The sequence below is a fragment of the Schistocerca americana genome, chromosome 5, assembly GCF_021461395.2.
Source record: "Schistocerca americana isolate TAMUIC-IGC-003095 chromosome 5, iqSchAmer2.1, whole genome shotgun sequence".
Classification (NCBI taxonomy): Eukaryota; Metazoa; Arthropoda; class Insecta; order Orthoptera; family Acrididae; genus Schistocerca; species Schistocerca americana.
In genome coordinates, this window is record NC_060123.1 from 239651551 (window position 1) to 239668193 (window position 16643).

General features: G+C 46.0%; 1 protein-coding gene and 1 pseudogene across 1 annotated transcript in view; one reads left to right on the plus strand and one right to left on the minus strand.

Moving 5' to 3' along the window:
- Window positions 1-16643, plus strand: part of LOC124616291 — a 734272-nt gene that overhangs the window by 171265 nt on the left and 546364 nt on the right. The gene's annotated exons all lie outside the window — the stretch shown is intronic.
- On the minus strand, window positions 12971-13088 carry LOC124617297 (annotated as a pseudogene).

Here is a 16643-nt window from a genome sequence, read left to right on the forward strand (position 1 = left end):
CCGAACTGATTGTCATCTAATAGTTTTTCAGTTTTCTTTTCCATTCTTCTGTGTACTATTTTTGTAAGTAACTTGAATACATGAGCTTTTACTCTAATTGTGCTATACTTCTCGCATTTGTTGGCTCCTGCTATTTCTGAATAGTGTGGATGATGGTTTTCCACAAGTCTGTTTGTATATCGGCAGTCTCATCTATTCTACACACCAACGTTAACAGTCGCTTTGCTGGCACTTTTCCCATTGATTTCAGAAATTCGTATGGAATGTTATTTGTCCTTTCCGCCTTATTTCATTCTAAGTCGCCCAAATCTGTTTCAAATTTCGATTCCAATACTGGAGTTCATATTTCTTCCCTGTTGAGCCCTATTTCTTCTTGCATCACGTCGTGAGAAAAGTCCTCTTCTTAGAGATATGCGCTGCCATAAGTGTGTACTATCTGAAGAGAATAAAATTGATGTAGGCTAATAAATAAGATACGTAACCCGAGCTCGATCCCAAGAATGCTTCTTGAAGGGATGGCAGGGAATCATTACAATAACAATACCTTAAGAAGCACCTATTTCAACAACCAGATGAGTGGCCGGAACTGACAACCCACTCGGGCCACAAGGACACACACTAATTTCAGATAATCAAGGGTGAAAGGTATACTTGTTTCACAGCGCTCTGAAACTATTATTAATCCTGCCTTCAGACGTAAATGGACACTTTCGTTATCGCCTTGTGCAGTCCAACGCCTACTAATGCAATTGTAATGGAAATGATAAATATCAGATACAGATTCCTTCAGTTCAAAACTACCGTGAGGACCACCTGCAGGCTTGCTAGCTTGAGCTGTGCAGCAATTAACTCCACCTTAATATTTAATAAGCAAAATCTGCAGCATGCCAACAGCTGCCTGACTGATATGTACAACTTACTTAAAACCGAAGGATATTCAGTCAACAATAACAACAACTCAGATGAACTCAACAGCTCCCCAGCTGATCTGAACAGTAACTAAGTCCACGGATAAATTTAAACTACAAACTTCTACAAAGCTAACAAAGACAAGGCTGCCCTGGTGATCTGTGCAGCTCTTAAAACCACATGAAAATTTAATCACAACTGCAACAAACCAAACTAATTCGATGACTGCCCAACTGATCCTTGTAACACTCAAAACCCCAGCAACATCTGAACACAAGTCCAAAGCCATTCAACAAAAGTGTCAGAGAATTACCTTCAGGGAACGGAGAAGCTGGCACAAATTTGAGGTGGCCCACTGCACAACATACCGAAGCACTCTTGCCAGCCGGCCGAAGTGGCCGCGCGGTGCTAGGCGCTGCAGTCTGGAACCGCGAGACCGCTACGGTCGCAGGTTCGAATCCTGCCTCGGGCATGGATGTGTGTGATGTCCTTAGGTTAGTTAGGTTTAAGTAGTTCTAAGTTCTAGGGTCTGATGACCTCAGAAGTTAAGCCCCATAGTGCTCAGAGCCAATTTTTGAACCACTCTCACCAACAACCTTCCGCCTCCACGCCGCTGCCAGAGCTGCACACGTTTCCATGCCGTACACAATAGGGCATTGACTGCTTACCGTGTGCACGACCAATCGAAGCAGCGGGCCTCTCAAATTAAACCTGTAGCCAACCTGAACCTAAAGGCGTGAGATAAGCTGGCTGTAAGTTCAAAATGGTTCAAATGGCTCTGAGCACTATGGGACTTAACTGCTGAGGTCATCAGTCCTCTAGAACTTAGAACTACTTAAACCTAACTAACCTAAGGACATCACACACATCCATGCCCGAGGCAGGATTCGAACCTGCGACCGTAGCGGTCGCGCGGTTCCAGACTGTAGCGCCTACAACCGCTCGGCCACCCTGGCCGGCTGGCTGTAAGTACCATATGGCACAGATTGTTTCTAAAAATAAAAAGTACCGATATTTTTTTAACACATTTTTACTTCATCTACATGGCAATGTTTATCTTAGTCGATTTCTCAGTGTTTCAGTTTCTATGAAAGGAAGTGTAAGTAAGAACATGGAGGCGTGTGATGGCGGCAGCTGCAAGGCATCATGTTCGGTGTGGAACCGGCCGATGGAGTCCACACAGAATAACGTGGCCTGTAGATGCACAATTGGCAGGGCATGTGTGGGGATAGCGGTAGTGATGGCGACTGCGGTCAATACGCTTTAGAGGAAATACGAACTGCTGGAGGGGAAATACCGTTCTATATTGAAACCTACTTTCATGTTTTTGTAAATATGGAATGCAGCCCCTTCATACCAACACTTGCATAGTGATCATTCACTCAGATTGGAATGTATACCGCAGAGACAGGCTGGACAGTGAAGGGGGAGGCGTGTTTATAGCGATAAGAAGTGCAATAGTGTCGAAGGAAATTGACGGAGATCCAAAATGTGAAATGATTTGGGTGAAGGTCACGGTTAAAGCAGGCTCAGACATGGTAATTGGATGTCTCTATAGGCCCCCTGGCTCAGCAGCAATTTTGGCTGAGCACCTGAAGGATAATTTGGAAACTATTTCGAGTAGATTTCCCGACCATGTTATAGTTCTGGGTGGAGATTTTAATTTGCCGGATATAGACTGGGAGACTCAAACGTTCATAAGGGGTGGCAGGGGCAAAGAATCGAGTGAAATTTTTTTAAGTGCTTTATCTGAAAACTACCTTGAGCAGTTAAACAGAGAACCGACTTGTGGCAATAACATATTAGACCTTCTGGTGACAAACAGACCCGAACTATTTGAAACAGTTAACGCAGAACAGGGAATCAGCGATCATAAAGCGGTTACGGCATCGATGATTTCAGCCGTAAATAGAAATATTAAAAAAGGTAGGAAGATTTTTCTGTTTAGCAAAAGTGACAAAAAGCAGATTACAGAGTACCTGACGGCCCAACACAAAAGTTTTGTCTCAAGTACAGATAGTGTTGAGGATCAGTGGACAAAGTTCAAAACCATCGTACAATATGCGTTAGAGGAGTATGTGCCAAGCAAGATCGTAAGAGATGGAAAAGAGCCACCGTGGTACAACAACCGAGTTAGAAAACTGCTGCGGAAGCAAAGGGAACTTCACAGCAAACATAAACATAGCCAAAGCCTTGCAGACAAACAAAAATTACACGAAGCGAAATGTAGTGTGAGGAGGGCTATGCGAGAGGCGTTCAATGAATTCGAAAGTAAAGTTCTCTGTACTGACTTGGCAGAAAATCCTAAGAAATTTTGCTCTTATGTCAAAGCGGTAGGTGGATCAAAACAAAATGTCCACACACTCTGTGACCAAAATGGTACTGAAACAGAGGATGACAGAATAAAGGCCGAAATACTAAATGTCTTTTTCCAAAGCTGTTTCACAGAGGAAGACTGCACTGTAGTTCCTTCTCTAGATTGTCGTACAGATGACAAAATGGTAAATATCGAAATAGACGACAGAGGAATAGAGAAACAATTAAAATCGCTTAAAAGAGGAAAGGCTGCTGGACCTGATGGGATACTAGTTCGATTTTACACAGAGTACGTGAAGGAACTTGCCCCCCTTCTTGCAGCGGTGTTCCGTAGGTCTCTAGAAGAGCGTAGCGTTCCAAAGGATTGGGAAAGGGCACAGGTCATCCCCGTTTTCAAGATGGGACGTCGAACAGATGTGCAGGACTATAGACCTATATATCTAACGTCGATCAGTTGTAGAATTTTGGAACATGTATTAGGTTGGAGTATAATGACTTTTCTGGAGACTAGAAATCTACTCTGTAGGAATCAGCATGGGTTTCGGAAAAGACGGTCGTGTGAAACCCAGCTCGCGCTATTCGTCCACGAGACTCACAGGGCTATAGACACGGGTTCACAGGTAGGTGCCGTGTTTCTTGACTTCCGCAAGGCGTTCGATGCAGTTCCCCACAGTCGTTTAATGAACAAAGTAAGAGCATATTGACTATCAGACCAATTGCATGATTGGATTGAAAAGTACCTAGATAACAGAACGCAGCATGTTATTCTCAATGGAAAGAAGTTTTCCGAAGTAAGAGTGATTTCAGGTGTGCCGCGGGGGAGTGTCGTAGGACCGTTGCTATTCACAATATACATAAATGGCCTTGTGGATGACATCGGAAGTTCACTGAGGCTTTTTGCAGATGGTGCTGTGGTGTATCGAGAGGTTGTAACAATGGAAAATTGTACTGAAATGCAGGAGGATCTGCAGCGAATTGACGTATGGTGCAGGGAATGGCAATTGAATCTCAATGGAGACAAGTGTAAAGTGCTGCGAATACATAGAAAGATAGATCCCTTATCATTTAGCTACAAAATAGCAGGTCAGCAACTGGAAGCAGTTAATTCCATAAATTATCTGGGAGTACGCATTAGGAGTGATTTAAAATGGAATGATCATATAAAGTTGATCGTCGGTAAAGCTGATGCCAGACTGAGATACATTGGAAGAATCCTAAGGAAATGCAATCCGAAAACAAAAGAAGTAGGTTACAGTACGCTTGTTCGCCCACTGCTTGAATACTGCTCAGCAGTGTGGGATCTGTACCAGATAGGGTTGATAGAAGAGATAGAGAAGATCAAACGGAGAGCAGCGCGCTTCGTTACAGGATCATTTAGTAATCGCGAAAGCGTTACGGAGATTATAGATAAACTCCAGTGGAAGACTCTGCAGGAGAGACGCTCAGTAGCTCGGTACGGGATTTTTAAAGTTTCGAGAACATACCTTCACCGAAGAGTCAAGCAGTATATTGCTCCCTTCTACGTATATCTCGCGAAAAGACCATGACCATGAGGATAAAATCAGAGAGATTGGAGCCCACACAGAAGCATACCGACAATCCTTCTTTCCACGAATAATACGAGACTGGAATAGAAGGGAGAACCGATAGAGGTACTCAGGGTACCCTCCGCCACACACCGTCAGGTGGCTTGTGAGTCTGGATGTAGATGTAGATTCAAAAGGATCTACTTTCACCTATGCTTTGGTTCATACCTAGAAAGAATTCCACTCAACGTGCAACCAAAGGAGTGATTTATTTTCACCTGGCTTTTTAACTACTTGTAGCTTTCAGAGAAGCGTCATGTGTGGCGAATTTTGGATGAAGGATACGTTTGTTGTATTGCCATATTAAAACGTTCTTCTTTCACCAAAACACTAAGGCCGCGCCGGGTAGCCACGTGGTCTGAGGCGCCTTGTCACGGTCGCTGCGGCTGCCCCCATCAGAGGCTCGAGTCCTCCCTCAGGCATGGGTGTGTGTGTTGTCCATAGCGTAAGTTCGTTTAAGTTAGATTAAGTAGTGTGTAGGGTTAAGGGTCCGCAGCTCGTGGTATTGCGGTAGCGTTCTCGCTTCCCGCGCACGGACTCCCGGGTTGGATTCCCGGCGGGTCAGGGAATTTTCCTGCTGGAGATGACTGGGTGTTGTTGTGTCGTCTTCATCACCACCATTCATCCCTATTACGGTCGGAGGAAGGCAATGCAAACCACCTCCACTAGGACCCGTAGTACAGGGGTGCGTATCTCCCGCGTCGTCCCCTACGCCCCTCGGAGTATGGGACCTTATCATCACCAGGGTTAGATACCGATGACGTCAACAGTTTGGCCCCATAAGACCTCACCACAAACTTTAAATTTTTGTGAAAAAGTAGGGTCAATATGTTTGAAGAAGCACATCCCCAGTGCAAAAATAATTGTACAATGTATTCACTTATGCTGTTCCAAAACTCAGCATTTTTATTTCACCAGCTATTGATGGCCATTGAAAATGACATTCTTTCATCGAAAAGGTCTCTAGTTAGTGAAATGGTTCAAATGGCTCTGAGCACTATGGGACTCAACTTCTGAGGTCATCAGTCCCCTAGAACTTAGAACTACTTAAACCTAACTAACCTAAGGACATCACACACATCCATGCCCAAGGCGGGATTCGAACCAGCGACCGTAGCGGTCTCGCGGTTCCAAACTGTAGCGCCTAGAACTGCACGGCCACTCCGGCCGGCAGTTAGTGAAATAACTCTGTAATAACCACATGACAAAATATTCTCCCCATTGTGTGCTATCAGCTGCAAAAATCTCATTGCTGTATCTGAAAACTTCATGAAATGTGAGGAATGTTATGAATATTTCATTCTTGCCTTTTCACTGACGCGTACGATCGTAAATGAGTGTGCTATGTCAAATCAGTTATCTCAAGGTTAATGACAGATATAGACCTCCAACGAAGTGTAATGAAAAATTCAATATGTTAGCTAAATATCATATGCAGCATCATATGGTGTAATATGTGCCGAATGCAAACTCATAGCGAACCCTATTTGTCATTGGCAACTTATTCGAATTTCACGCAGTGTCATATTCAGATGCAAATATCTCAGTAACTATGACCATTAAAGAAATGTTGTGCACATCATCATGAAGCTATCATAAATCTGCACTACTGGCCATTAAAATTGCTACACCACGAGGATGACGTGCTACAGACGTGAAATTTAACCGACAGGAAGAAGATGCTCTGATATGCAAATGATTAGCTTTTCAGAGCATTCACACAAGGTTGGCGCCGGTGGCGACACCTAAAACGTGCTGACATGAGGAAAGTTTCCAACCGATTTCTCGTACACATACAGCAGTTGACCGGCGTTGCCTGGTGAAACGTTGTTGTGATGCCTCGTGTAAGGAGGAGAAATGCATACCAGCCCGTTCCGACTTTGATAAAGGTCGGATTGTAAATGGCTCTGAGCACTATGGGACTTAACATCTATGGTCATCAGTCCCCTAAAATTTAGAACTACTTAAACCTAACTAACCTAAGGACATCACACAACACCCAGTCATCACGGGTCGGATTGTAGCCTATAGCGTTTGCGGTTTATCGTATCGCAACACTGCTGCTCGCGTTGGTCGAAATCCAATGACTGTTAGCAGAATATGGAATCGGTGGGTTCAGGAGGGTAATACGGAACGCCGTGCTGGATCCCAACGGCCTCGTAGCACTAGCAGTCAAGATGACAGCATCTTATCCGCATGGCTGTAACGGATCATGCAGCGACGCCTCGATCCCTGAGTCAACAGATGGGGACGTTTGCAAGGCAATAACCATCTGCACGAATAGTTCGATGACGTTTGCAGCAGCATGGACTATCAGCTCGCAGATCACGGCTGTGGTAACTCTTGACGCTGCATAACAGACAGGAGCGCCTGCGATGGTGTACTCAAGGACGAACCTAGGTGCACGAATGGCAAATCGTAATTTTTTCGGATGAATCCTGGTTCTGTTTACAGCAGCATGATGGTCGCATCCGTGTTTGGCGACGTCGCGGTAAACGCAGATTGGAAGCGTGTATTCGTCATCGTCAAACTGGCGCATCACCTGGCGTGATGATATGGGATCCCATTGGTTACACGTCTCGGTCACCTCTTGTTCACACTCACAGCACTTCGAACAGTGGACGTTACATTTCGGTCGTGTTACGACCCGTGTCTCTACCCTTCATTCGATACCTGCGAAACCCTACATTTCATCAGGATAATGCACGACCGCATGTTGCAGGTCCTGTACGGGCCTTTCTGGATACAGAAAATGTTCGACTGCTGCCCTGGCCACCACACTCGCGATATCTCTCACCAATTGAAAACGTCTGGTCGATGGTGGCCGAGCAACTGGCTCGTCACAATGATGAAATGTGGTATCGTGTTGAAGCTGCATGGGCAGCTAGCTGTACCTGTACACATCCAAGCTCTGACTCAATGCCCAGGCGTATGATCCCGTTATTACGGCCAGAGGTTGTTGTTCTGGGTACTGATTTCTCAGGATCTATGCACCCAAATTGCGTGAAAATGTAATCAGATGTCAATTCTAGTATAATATATTTTCCGAATGAATACCCGTTTATCATCTGCATTTCTTCTTGGTGCAGTAATTTTAAAGGCCGGTGGTGTATAACTAACAGAAAAATGAAACTAGAATCGTTTGAAGGAGATTCTGTCAACTCAGCGGAAGTGGTCAAACGGTGACGGCCTCCACTTCCGAACAAAGGAATAAACATCCCAGCGCTTTTGAAGAAAATTGCTCACTGGGCATCGGCCGCTGCTTTCTGCGCGGACTTTAACGCGCGCGCTCTGCCGGGAGACAGCGAAGCCCCGCCCTGTGCTGGCTTGTTGCTGGCCGGCCGGCCGCCCGCCCGCCCGCGACCTGCCGCAAGGCGCGGAGGCGGCGCCGGCGTAGGCGGACAATTAGGAGCCGTCTGGCGGGCAGCGGGCACAATGGGCCGGCGTCGCGTCCCCCGTGTCCACAACTTGACGCCCTGCCCGCGGCTGCACGTCAACAGCCGCTCTCACACGGCCTGGCGTGGCGTGAAAAAGCGAGCGCGCGCTCTGTCTCCCCAGGCGAGGCCTGGCTTGAAAAAGCGCGCGGGCCTGCCTCTGTCTCTTGTCTGTCCGGGCCCTTCTTAAATTTTTACTCAGCTTAGTCTATTCCAGAGCAGCACTCGGCCGAGAAAACTCTGCCGCTAATCCGTGGAGAGGGAAGCGTAGCCTCCAGTGCTGAGACACTCCTCTGGATCTCTTTCTACGAGAGTCATCCAATAATAAAACAGATAAATAGCTGTGCATCAACAATGGTTAATTCTAACAGTTCAATTCTTCTTTTCTTTTAGGGCCCCGTGCTACAAACGATAAAAGTCGAAGCCTTATAGCGTCGCAGTTTTGTCTGTCAGTTTGTCTCTCTACATCTTCATCTACATCTACATAGACACTCCACAAGTCACTACTAATTTCTCGTATCTTCATGGTCCTTAAGCGCGATGTGTATTAGCGGCAACAGAATTGTTGAGTTCCGCGTAGTCAGCGCGTACACAATTTTCCCACTAGAGCGCGCCCCACTAAGTACAACAGCGCAGGTGCGGCGCTCGTCCGTCTCCGCACTACGAGATGGCGCTGCCATAGGGACGGACCAAATTCTGCTTCCGCCGATCCGAGTATTAATATGTAACGCAGCCAATGAGATTGCTGATAACGTAGAACCTTTCACCTCGCGGATCACACTCGCGCAGTGATACATGAACGCGCGAGGTATTATAACGAGTGTACAGACCTCCGATTAGTCAGTCTGCATTTGTCTGCACCAGTCGGCATTAGTCTGTACCAGTCTGTACGAGTTCTACCTTAGTCTGTACCAGTCTATAGTCAAGTTTCAGTCTGCGCCTAATAAGACTACCATATTCCTGTACATATCCATGAAGATAAATGTGTAGACACTTTTGTCAAGTGTCAGAGATATATGTGAGAATAAGATTAACGTACCAATATTAAAGGAACTTCAGATTGTCAATTTTGGTCGCTGTCAATCGGCTACTCCAAGCGTGCAAGTGGCATTTCTATCGTCTGACCTAACGGCAGAAGATAAACATGCCACGATAAGACCACGAGACATATTGCTGACACTCGCCTACTTCGTTAGAGCGACAAGTCAAATAATCTGATGGTGTGTGTACTGAAGGTCTTACAGTACACACACCACAAGAATCGTCCAGCAGTCAGCTTGAAATGCCGGTTCTCTAAATTTTCTCAATAGTCTTTCCCGAAAAGAACGCCGCCTTCACTGTAGAGACTCTCATTTGAGTTCCCGAAGCATCTCCGTAACACTTAGGTTTTGTTGGAACCTAACGATAACAAATCTAGCAGCCCTCTTCCGAATTGCTTCGGTGTCCTTCAACCTGACATGGTACAGATCCCAAACACTCGAGTAGTACTCAAGAATAGGTCGCACCAGCGTCCTGTATGCGGTCTCCTTTACAGGTGAACCACTCTTTCCTAAAATTCTCCCAATAAACCGAAGTCAACCATTTGCCTTCCCTACCATAGTTTTCACATTCTTGTTCCACCCCATATCGCTTTTCAATGTTACGCCCAGATATTTAAACGACTTGAATGTATGTATGTGTGTGAATTCCTAAGTGACCAAACTGCGCAGGTCATTGGTTCCAAGGCTTACACACTACTTAAACGATCTTATGTTGAGAACAACACACACACACACACACACACACACACACACACACACACACACACACACACACACACACGCGCGCGCGCGCTAGGGAGGACTCGAACCTCCGGTGGAAGGGGCTGTTTAAACTACTTGACTGTGTCAAGCTGCACACTAGTAATGCTGTATCCGAACGTTACAGGTTTGTTCTTCCTACTTATCCGCATTAACTTCCATTTTTCTACATCTGGGGCTATCTGCCATTCATCATACCAACCAGAAAATTTGTCTAAGTCGTCTAGTATCCGTCACTCAACTTAGCCACCTTGCCGTACACCACGGCATAATCACCCAACAACCGCAGGCTGCTGCCCACACTGTCCGCCAAATCATTTACGTACTATATACAGAACAGAAACGGTCCTATCACACTTCCCTGGGGCTCTCCTCACGATACCCTAGTCTCTGATGAACACTCGCCGTCGAGGACAACACACTGGGATCTATTATGTAAGAAGTCTTCGAGCCACTCACATATCTGTGAACTACTTCCATATGCTCATACCTTCGTCAACAGCCTGCAATGGGGCATCGTGTCAAATGCTTCGCGAAAATCTAGGAATATGGAATCTGCCTGTTGCCCTTCATCCATAGTTCTCAGTATATCATGTCTGTCCAACTACTAAAAAGCCTTATTCTCAAGAACGGGTTGACGTATCAAGCTGAAATCTGTCACTTACTGAGGTCTATGGTTCATTGGCGGAGCAAGAAAGTGAAGCTTCCAAGTCTGTACAATCATAACATAGGGCCATTTATATAATACATTTTCATACTCGAAAACTCATTCATCAAAACTATAGGGCTATTTCCGTTTATCTACAGCGGTGACGATTGGCGAAGCAAGGTTTCACAGTACAAGAAAAGGAATAATCCGAAAAATGTTAATTTCTAATCATATCACACGAAAAAATATTTCTTTTGTCATTTGTAATTTGACGTCAGACTTCAAATTAAAACAGCCAGTAGTTCTGCATTCAGGCTGACTGTGTCACAATGGTAAAAGTCAGTCATCAGGCAAAAGAAACTTCATTGGTCATACGACGCGTTTCGGAATTTATCCATCCTCAGATATCCAGGATAGATTACTGCGGCCCAGTCAGCTTCTGTGAAGACTACTGACTCTTATTATTATTATGTTCGATTGCCTTCTGCGCGACCATGTCACATTCTTAATTCAAACATTCTCGTAAATTTTGGAATCCATGGGACCGATACTTTGTTAGTATCAATGTAGATAACACCAAAACTGGTCGCAATTCTCGATTTTCGGAATGGATGAACTCTCTACATACATAATTAAGTTTGTGCAGAACCCTCAGTGCGCGACTTCTACTTGCACCTGGCCAGTTTTCCTCGTGTAATCTCCACCAAATTCTATGCACCTTTCCCATCTCCTTAAGAGGCGTCTCATTCCATCAGGGAAGAATTATTTTATTTGGTATTGAAGCAAGATTTGAACGTTTTTCTTTACTTATTCGTTGCCGTTGAACATCATGGAATGAAAAACCTTTTCTTTCATTGGACCAAATAGATAAAAATAAGAAGGGCTGTAAAGAGGAAGAGGCAACTGCTCCCAACTCGATCTGTCAATAGTTTCCAGCATCAGTTACGACGTATGAGTTCTTTCTCAATCGTGCTTGAATAGAAGAGGCAGTTGATAGTGAAATGAAGACTTTTGCCAGCTGACTTAGCTGCCGGTAAATCTTTCGGGTTGTATGGTTGTGTCCATGCAAAACAGTTCCGTTCCTAACGTTTCGTCCAGAGTTGCGAAGAACATCATTCAGATGTGCTCGTAGCACTTCTGAATCTTGCCAGTTGGCGGAGACTAACGTAAAAAGTACTCCTAAAAAGGAACGTAGTAAGAGTCAATAATTGATCGGCAACTATAATCATCGTCACAGATAAACACTATCGGTAGACAGTATCGAACAGTCTTTCGTCAAAGATATTGGTATATCAATACCTTTCGTGGCTTCTTCTTTTCTGTTAAAATTATACCCAGATTTATATATTTTATACAGCTAAGCTACACTCTCCAGTCACATTGAATAACAACATTTTACAGTGTAAGATATGCAGGAAGAGAGTCAGTGAGATTCTGGAAAGTAACGGCAGCGATGTGGAGCCACGCCGATCTCAGTGCTGTGGACACCCGCGCTAGGTTTCTCGGTTGGAGATTCAAGGCGTGAGCCCGATCGACGTGGTCCCGCAGATTCTCGCTTTGTTGTAAATCTGGGGAGTTTGGTGGTCAGGAGAGTACGGTAAATTCATCCTTGTGCTTTTCAAACCACGCACGCGCGCGCGCGCACACGCACACACACACACACACACACACACACACACACACACACACACACACACACACTGCGAGCTGTGTGAGACGTTGCGTTTTCCTGCCGGTAGATGGCATCGTCCCAAGGGAAAACAGAATTGCATGTTCGGCTGGACGTGGTCCCTTACGGCAGATGCATACTTGTATGTATCCACTGTGTCCTTCCAGCATGACACAATCACGCAGGTAATTCCACGCAAACGTACCCCAGACCACAACGCTCCCTTCTGTTTGAATAGTGTTTGCTTTCAGACGTTGCACTCCGTACACGCAAATGGCCATCAGCCCAAAGGAGCGTAAAATGTGATTCATCTGAAAACGACATCTATCACCACACAGTGGACTCCCAGTTGCGGTATCGGCGTGCAAATTCCGGCCTTCATCGTCGATGAACGGTACATGAAAAAGCACTCCGTCTTCAGGCCACAAGTGGCCCATCGGGACCATCCGACCACCGTGACATCCTCAGTTGAGGATGCCGATAGGAGGGGCATCTGCTCAGCACACCGCTCTCCTGGTCGTTATGATGGTTTTCTTTGACCGGAGCCGCTACTATTCGGTCGAGTAGCTCCTCATTTGGCTTCACGAGGCTGAGTGCATCTCGAAAAATGGCAACAGCGCATGGCGGCCCGGATGGTCACCCAACCAAGTGCCGGCCACGCCCGACAGCGCTTAACTGCGGTGATCTCACGGGTACCGGTGTATCCACTGCGGCAAGGCCGTTGCCTATAGGTGCATGAACCAGGTTCAGATGGTTCAAATGGCTCTAAGCACTATGGGACTTAACATCTGAGGTCATCAATCTCCTAGACTTAGAACTACTTATTCCTAACTAACCTAAGGACATCACTCACAGCCATGCCCGGGGCAGGATTCGAACCTGCGAACGTAGCAGCAGCGCGGTTCTGGGCTGAAGCGCTTAGAACTGCTCGGCCACAGCGGCCGCCCATGAACCAGGCGCCGGCTGCTTAGGTTCATATACAGCAGCATTCGCTGAACAGTCGTTGAGGAGATACTGCTGGTAGCCCCTTAGTTGATCTGGGCGGTCAGTTGCTCAACAGCTGCACGTCTATTCGTCTGTAAACACCTCCGCAGTCATCGTTCACTGTGAGCTAACGCCCATGGTGCACCACAGTTGCCTCGGAGCCGGTTTTGGACAGCGTCATTTTGCCATGCACTGTGTACTACGGCGGAGCACGAACTGTGTATGAACTTAGCGGTTTCGGAAATGCTTCCAGCCCAGGCCCGAATGCCAATGATCGTGGCCCGTTGGACGTTAGATAAATCTCTCCGTTTACGCATTATAAGAACGACTGCACTGTATTTCTCATTACGCCGACACGGTTTGCATAACCTCCACTGCTAGTGCTGCCACTCGCCGTCTGTGAATGATTATTGCGCGTTGATACCTAACATAGGCGGTGGTCATATTAATGTAACTGGACCATGTATATAGAGCTACAGATATAGTAGAGCATACTTTGAAGTTAAGAAATCATGAAATAAAGTTTTTTTCCGAAACCAAAATTTGATTTACAACGACGTACTTTTATAGAAAACTATTTAATAGAGGCCATAGAAATTCATAAAAATGTAGATAATTTTAACAAAAAAGGAGAGGCCATCAAACTTAGTGATATATGGTCAGTAGCCGGCTGGAGTGGCCGTGCGGATCTAGGGGCTACAGTCTGGAACCGCGCGACCGCTACGGTCGCAGGTTCGATTCCTGCCTCGGGCATCGATGGTTTAAAATGGCTCTGAGCATTATGGGACTTAACATCTGAGGTCAACAGTCCCCTAGAACGTAGAACTACTTAAGCCTAACTAACCTAAGGACATCACAATCATCCATGCCCGAGGCAGGATTCGAACCTGCGACCGTAGCGGTCACGCGGTTCCAGACGGAAGTGCCTAGAACCGCACGGCCACACCGGCCGGCGGGCATGGATGTGTGTGATGTCCTTATGTTAGTTAGGTTTAAGTAGTTCTACGTTCTAGGGGACTGATGACCTCAAAAGTTAAGTCCCATAGTGCTAAGAGCCATTTGATCCATTTATGGTCAGTAGCTCTACAGAATCGATAGATAAGTTTTATCTTTGACAAACGACAGTTCGATAGTTAAGTTTTGTCTCTGACAAAGGTAGTCTATGCCGACTACGTGCAAACTGCTGACACGTTTAGCAATGGCTACAAAAGAATGAAAAAATCCATTCAGTCGGTTGCTGGAAAACAATCGACTCACTCGGCGTTAGTTATGTGTATCGGCTCAATGATTCATCCATTTTTGAGTGAACCAGTCCGTGGCGGCAATTGAATGAAAACAATCAGTTCAGTCTGTTGTAGTTTCGCGTATTTGGATTCTTATTATTCATTTATTGCGAGTGAAACCAGTCTGAGAGAGCAACTGCATGAAAACAGCGACGCAGTAAAGCGCATTCACTTCTGAACGGAAACGTTCGATCATTTTGGTACTGTTAAATCATTATTGGTTACTGCACTCTGTTATCACCTATGGTCACTATTATTGCCGTTCCGATATTTTCTTTTCATTGAATGCCAATAAATAGTTCTTAGTTCAGTATTTTGTCCATGTTTACGGGTAGGCGCTTCCATAATAATGCACTTCGTGCCTGGATCAAAATGTAGAAATGCTTAATGGTGTGGGAATGGAAAAAAGAATATCACTAGATAAAAAGTGGTCCACAAGATAAATACAATGCAATAAACAGTATCTGTAACGCTGATTCAAATTACAAAACTACACACATCATAAAAAGTTTTGCATCACCTCGGTTCCGAGGGTTCCGGAACCTGTACAGAAAATTGGAGTAGAGATAAACATGAACATCATTTCGGCCCTCTTTTTGCTCATGAAAACCACACATTGCATGTTGTACCACCATACACCGAGACCTTCAGAGATGGTGGTCCAGATTGCTGTACACACCAGTACGTTTAATATCCAATAGCACATCCTCTTGCATAGATGCATGCGTGTATTCGTCGTGGCATACTATTTACAAGTTCATCACGGCATCGTTGGTCCAGATTGCCCCACTCCTCAACGGCGATTCGGCGTAGATCCCTCAGAGTGGTTGGTGGGTCACGTCGTCCATAAACAGCCCTTTTCAGTCTATCCGAATCATGTTCGATAGGGTTCATGTCGGGAGAACATGTTGGCCACTCTAGTTGAGCGATGTCGTTATCCTGAAGGATGTCATTCACAAGACGTGCACGATGAGGGCGCGAATTGTCGCCCATGAAGACGAATGCCTCAACAATATGCTGCCGATATGGTTGCACTATCGGTCGGAGGATGGCATTCACGTATCGTAAAGCTGTTACGGCGCCTTCCATGATCACCAGCGGCGTACGTCGGGCCCACATAATGCCACCCCAAAACAGCAGGGAACCTCCAGCTTGCTGCAATCGCTGGACAGTGTGTCCAAGGCGTTCAGTCTGACCGGGTTGCCTCCTAACACGTCTCCGACGATTGATTGGTTGAAGGCATATGCGACACTCATCGGTGAAGAGAACGTGATGCCAATCCTGAGCGGTCCATTCGGCATGTTGTTGGGCCCATCTGCACCACGCTGCATGGTGTCGTGCTTGCAAAGATTGACCTCGCCATGGACGTCGGGAGTGAAGTTGGCATCATGCACCCTATTGCGCAGTTTGAGTCGTAACACGACTAGCTCAAAAAGCATTATTCAACATGGTAGTGTTGCTGTCAGGGTTCCTCCGAGGCATAGCCTGTAGGTAGCGCTCACCCACTGCAGTAGTAGCCCTTGGGCGGCCTGAGCGAAGCAGGTCATTGACAGTTCCTGTCTCTCTGAATCTCCTCAATGTCCGAACAACATCGCTTTGCTTCACTCTGAGACGGTGGACATTTCCCTTGTTGAGAGCCCTTCCTGGCACAAAGTAACAACGCTGACGTGATCGAACCGCGGTATTGACCGTCTAGGAATGCTTGAACTACAGACAACTCGAGCCGTGTACCTCCTTCCTGGTGGAATGACTGGAAGTGACAGGCTGTCGGACACCCTCCGTGCTATCGGCGCTGCTCATGCATGGTTGCCAACATCTTTGGGCGGGGTTAGTGACTCCTCTGAACAATTAAAGAGACCGTGTCTGTGATAAAAGATCCACAATCAAAGTCTATCTTCAAGAGTTCTGGGAGCCGGGGTGACGCAAAACATTTTTTGATATCAGTGTATTAACAAGAGGAATTCAAAGAAAATTAACGAATGGTGACAAATGTTGCTCACAAAAATGCCTTCAA